The sequence below is a fragment of the Thermobia domestica genome, chromosome 1, assembly GCF_964235325.1.
Source record: "Thermobia domestica chromosome 1, izTheDome1.hap1.1, whole genome shotgun sequence".
NCBI classification, from domain to species: Eukaryota; Metazoa; Arthropoda; class Insecta; order Zygentoma; family Lepismatidae; genus Thermobia; species Thermobia domestica.
Window position 1 is genome coordinate 374,312,864 of NC_137454.1, and position 6,150 is coordinate 374,319,013.

The window sequence follows — 6,150 nt, forward strand, 5'->3', positions numbered from 1 at the left end:
AAGTTATTCGTCTTCTTCTTAATGACTAATATTACATGAAGAGCCAGAGCTCATTCTGTTGAGATTTGCGACAACGAAACGCAAAATTTTTATTTCACTTTGTTATAAATGATTTACGATTACTTGTTATTTGCGTTGTATCAAGTTGCGATTCGCAAGTTTTACGAAGATTCTTATAGGTAGAGACGCATGTAAACTAGCAGAACCTTGTTATTTATGTGTAAATTATCAGTAGGTATATTTGAATGGTTACAGCAACCAAACTTAAAATTTGCGAATATCTGTGGAGCAAATGCTTTTGAAGAATCGAGACAAGACCAGAAAGAACTATCTGAATGAATGAATAAAAATGTCTTTATTGAAGTGGGCCACGAAATGAGTAATATTTCTAGTTCCAATTATGCAGTTTACATAATAACTATTATAAAGTTTAGTATAAATTCAGTCAATATTTTGTAGAGGTTTGGATAGTGACGCATTTGGACTGGTATTAAGAAGCAAAGGTTTTTAACTATTTTCGGAATATTCACGAAAATCAATGAAATGTAATTCGGGAAAATGTTATTATGAGTAAACATGTTAAAACATATTTATAGTTACTTCTGATGACGTTGTGTTCATACTTTGATTATAAGGAAGCTACATCGTAATAAGTATTTTATGTAACTTAATTGACCACAACCTGCTCGGGAGAGTAATACTACTGCTATTCCTATTCAAACTCCTACCTATTTGCACAAAAGTAAATAAATCACTTTTTGAGTATTATTTTCACTTTATTTTAATGAAAAAAATATGAAAATTTAAAAAATATAAAAACTTACCTTGGGCCGGGTTTGAACCCACACCAAAAACAATTGCCATTACGAGCATGTTGCACTTAAGGGTGTTCGATAAGGCTGAGAACCTATCGAACTTCGGGAGTGAAAATTTATCGAGTTGTCATCGGTTACTCGAAACCGTTCGAGAATTTGAAATTATCGAAATTTCGGGTATTATCGACATTTCGAATATTATCGAAGTTTCGGGTATTATCGAAATTTCGAGTATTATCGAAGTTTCGGGTATTATCGAAAGTTCGAGTATTATCAAAGTTTCGGGTATTATCGAAATTTCGAGTATTATCGAAGTTTCGGGTATTATCGAAAGTTCGAGTATTATCAAAGTTTCGGGTATTATCGACATTTCGAGTATTATCGAAGTTTTGGGTATTATCAAAAGTAGTGATGGACACTTCGGTTCCTTCACCTCTCCAATGATTTCTTCTTGCAGCCAAATTCGGGAGTCTCGATCATTTCGAGAGTCTCGAACATTTCGAGAGTCTCAATCATTTCGGGAGTCTCGAAAGTTCGATAATTCGATAAAATTGAAATTCTTTATCGATGAAACGGTTTTGAAATTTAATCGAATTGTTATCGATTATTCGATTATCGGAACAGCCCTAGTAGCACTAGCATTCTCGGCTACGATAGCCAACAGCAAAAACTGTTTGATTTCTGCTATATGTGTGCTACATGGATTGACAGGGATAAAGCGAACAAATCAGAACTGTATACTCTGTTCCTACTTCTGGGAGTATTACTCTCCCGAGCGAATCACATTTTATATACGTTTACTTTTCCTTTTACTGAGCGTATAAACCAAGGATCTTATAAAATAGAGGATCTGCCCTTACAACAAAATCTTGAAGCCATACGTCACAGTTTCGCCACCCCTACTCTGCCCACTTCGTCCAATAGGATCGCAATGTTTTGAGCCAACAATCATGGCGGAAACGAAAGTAGTCAATCAGACGATGGCGGAAACGAGAGTAGCCAATCAGACGTGCCGATGCTCGATTGTTTTTTGGCTACGTTTATTTTATAGGATGAAGATACATATCAGCAGATCCTCTATTTTATAAGATCCTTGGTATAAACCTTAAAACCAAATAGTTGACGAAATTCCAATTTTGTTGTGATAGGGAATATTTATGATAAGGTTTACAAGTAAACTATCTCAGAGTAATCGAATCACAGGGAATATTGACCTAAAATCTGCTTTTGTTTAAATTGATATTCGCAATGCATGCATGCATCAATAAAATATATGAGTTTATTGTTGGTTTCACCAAGGTTTATGATTCTAGATACGGTGTTAAATAATAATTTAACTCTTACATATTTTTAAAATTGACGAGTAGGCAGGAAATGAGGGAGAGATCTACTATCAAGTCACCTAGTTCAGTGATAATTTTATTTCATTTTTCACTAACACTTCGCATTTTCAAAGAATATGAAAATAACAATTATAATTACATATATCGTATAATCATTCCTCGATTTAATGGATTTTCGATGCGAAGCAGAAAATCTGGAGGAGACGATTCAGTCTAAAAATCTTGATTTTAAACCAAAAATGTTGAAATTATTGTCTTATAATGTATATTTACAGCGTATCCTGTATTTTATATGGCCAGGTTTTATACTGCGCTTGATTAAAAATATACAGTATACTTCTCCTATTATTCAACTTTCCTTCGCAATGTAATTTAGATATTAACCACTGCAAACATTTGCAATAGATATTACCCACTGCAGGAAATTACAGACAATCGGAAACATTTGACCATTCATGCTCTCTTTTTAAACGACTTAAAAAATGAAGGAGGTTAATTAAAATGAGGGATGAGATTGTGTATGTATAGGGTGAAGTTTACTTCATATTGCAAAATATCTTGAGGCAGAAGCATCGGGCGGAAAAAATATAAGAAATAAAAAGTTAATATTTTGCACGGAGAAATTTACCTTTGCTAAAATTAGCCTCCCGTTTCCCACTCAGGTGTGCATGGGACAAACTGAAAAATAATATGAGAACCCGGTCATTTTAATTGCAGATTTGGGTTCTACGGGAAAACGTAAATTTTATTCGAAACTTGATAGATGGTGGTGCAATCAGTTAAATCTAGGTTGACTAAGGTATCTTCAATTAGGTTGGTTAGATAGGAGTTTAGTGCCTTTCTCACCACTGAGACTATATTGTAAGGATCCCTACCTTCAACGCGAGCACATGTTACCTCAACACGTGCTACTATTTACAAACACTACAAGCAGACGAGAAACTACAACCAGGAAGACACGAAACCAAAACGATGGTATCCAAGGAGGAACGAGCCACCAGGAGACCATCTATAAAAGCGGAGCCCGAAGAGGAACCAACTATCAGTTGTCCGCTGATCAAATAACCCACACCAGATTCCGAGGTCGCCTTGGACTAGGGAATCCTAACCACACCAAACCTCGCGAAGCTGTATTGGGCTGAGGAGATTTTCTACAAGTATTCACCTAATATCTCCGCAGATGTTCTAGAGGCTGCAATGAGCTGAACGGGCACCGTTCAAAACACCTTTCTCCTTCATCTTGGTCGATCATAAGAAAAGACACTATTAAATATTCATTGTAAATTGAGAGTTGTTTGTATTTGGATTTTGTAATAAAATTGGTTAAGGGGAAAACACCCGGACCTTTATTGACTCTACCTACAAATCAGAGCTCTTTCGTGGCTAAGCGGTTAGCATATGCGCCTATGGTATGGGAGACCCGGGTTCGATTCCCGGCGGGAGCTCATGTGGTTCAGATTCTATGTTAAACAGTAGGTCCACGTCTCATACAACATCGTTGCTGAACGGGACGTTAAACTCAACCAGCCAACTCTATCTACAAATCATTACTATATAAAATGCAGACAGACCATTTAGCGTGGAATTACAACCACTGAAATGGGTTCAAATGTCTATATCGCCCACCGGAAACCAAATCCGGGAATGAAATATTTCATACGTAGACGTTATCTTATTTGTCAGTTGCAAGTTTTACTTGAAATATGAAATATAATTATATAATATGAAAATAACAATGTAGTACATGTTTTACTGTAATTAAACCAAATAGTATAAAACTATCATTTTTGGTATGCAAAAATATCCAATATGCAAATAATCTTAACAATTCTAAGATTCATAATAATTCAGATGGTACATCCAATATTTAAAAAAAAAATCAGATTAGAAAACATAACGTTTAGATTCAGCATACTCAGATACATAATACTAATATTACTACTTTCTTTTTGTTCTTTCAAAAGTAATTAGGATATCATTTCGAATGGCCGCCATTTTGTTTTTCTTAACGATTTGAAGTATATAGTACCAAAACCGAATCTTGGCAAACAAAATATTCCGAATCAGCACATCAAATACATTCAGAAAAGATTGTTTGTCCACCTTTTGTCAAATGCTTCCTGCACTTTTACAGCCACATTTCTCAGAGTTTGCACCAAATCTAAAAGCATGTGTCCCGTACAATAATCGAAAACGACTGACAATAGTATTCTGAGTGGCTGAGATGAATAATGACTCTGTTGATACCGTTCAAGCCTAAGTTCAGTCTCCATGGGAATGAGAAGGGTTGAGGTCGGGAAGAGGGCATTACTTAATTTAGCATTACGCTTTCGTTGAAATGTGTATCCTAAAGGGGAAAGATTTCAGATACTTTCCAAAAACATACGCTCACAGTGCATAGAACTGGAATTGCAGCGAGTAACATATAATGCAAAAGATAGCAGTAAAATTATTCTTAATCGAACCGAATTTACAATTTTACGATTCATCATTTATTATCCTGTAGTGCTCCAGCTAATTGCACTAAATATTTGTCCATCTCAACACTTAAATTTTATTGAAATTACGAAGTAATTATTAACAAGTTAAAATTTGACATAGATGTTGATAAAGATTATTTATTTTTTTTTTAAATTATTGGAATATATTTAACATTTTTTTTACAGAAAGATAAGCAGTAAATTCTGAACAGTTAGTTATAAAAGAAAAACTTCTTCTAATAATTTTCCAGGAGGTAATGTACCTAAAATGGAAGCCACATTTCCTCGCTGAACTGTTATGCTGATACGTTGTATCAGAAAAGTAGTAGCCCGCTTTTCACCAGTAAGGTGTTCAATACATTGGCCTACTTCTTTGATGAAATTGAGCCCTTCGAGACCCCAAAATGCCGCTCGATTCAATGGCTACGGGCACGAACATGTGAAGCAGATCTTTATATTTTCTTCTTTTCTCGCATTCTCTGTGGGCTCCAATAGCTCCTTCTCGAGATGAAGAAAGAGTGAGATTAGATGACGCGAAAGTGTCAGAGCAGGTGAAATCCCAGAGAAGAATCCTTTCCCCATGGACGACGACTAGGGAGAACAAAGGGGGGCAGTTTCCCCCACTTTTTTGAAGTGGTCCATTAAGGTATATAGTTTCATTTGGAAATGTTGTTTTTGTATATATTACTGGTTCATAGAAAAAATGGTGCTGTACAATATTTGCAGTTCCGTGAGTACGTATTGGTTGTCTTTCGGTGGAGTTAAGAAAGCTACAGGAATTGGGTTTTGATTCTTACCGAAAATAACCCCAAAGTTAACCTATTGGAGCACAACAATTTCAGCATACTTACACTTCTTCTTACAAGGGCTTCATATGTTAGTCAGCCGCTTTGAAACTAATTCAGAGAACATTTCGCAAAGAAAAAAAAATAGTTTTTCACAAGTTATTCTTTAATTGCACAAAAATTGACAGTTTCTAAAATGTCTTTTCTTCTTTCTAATAATAAGGAATATTGATTAAAAAGAGAGTAATATGAAACAACTTCTATCTTTTCCATTGTTTTGCCAGTGTAATATGCGAGTGTAGACCCCTAGAAGACTGTGTTTAGGGGTGTACGAGTGTACCTAGGTATATACAATTAAATTTAGTGCATTCAACATAATTCTAGGTTTTAGAATCATTTTGTATAACTGGAGTGTGAAGTGATTCAAAGTACTGTGTTTTGATGTGGTCCAAAAAAGTGAAAACTGCACCTAATGGTAACGAACATGTTTCGGGAAGCTGCAACAGTAAATATTTCTTTAAAATGTAGCATATGCTTGTATTATTTACTGTCTTTCATTTTCTAACGATAACTAGGGCCCAGAAGTTGAGGAAAAATCCTCTTTTGTACGAGTGCCACTAGCGGATCCAGAAGGATCGTTTGGGAGGAGCGGTTCGCTTTGTCGAAGATGAGCGTAGCTTCAAGGTGACCAGTATTTAATTTGCAAGAATTGGACTCATATGAATCC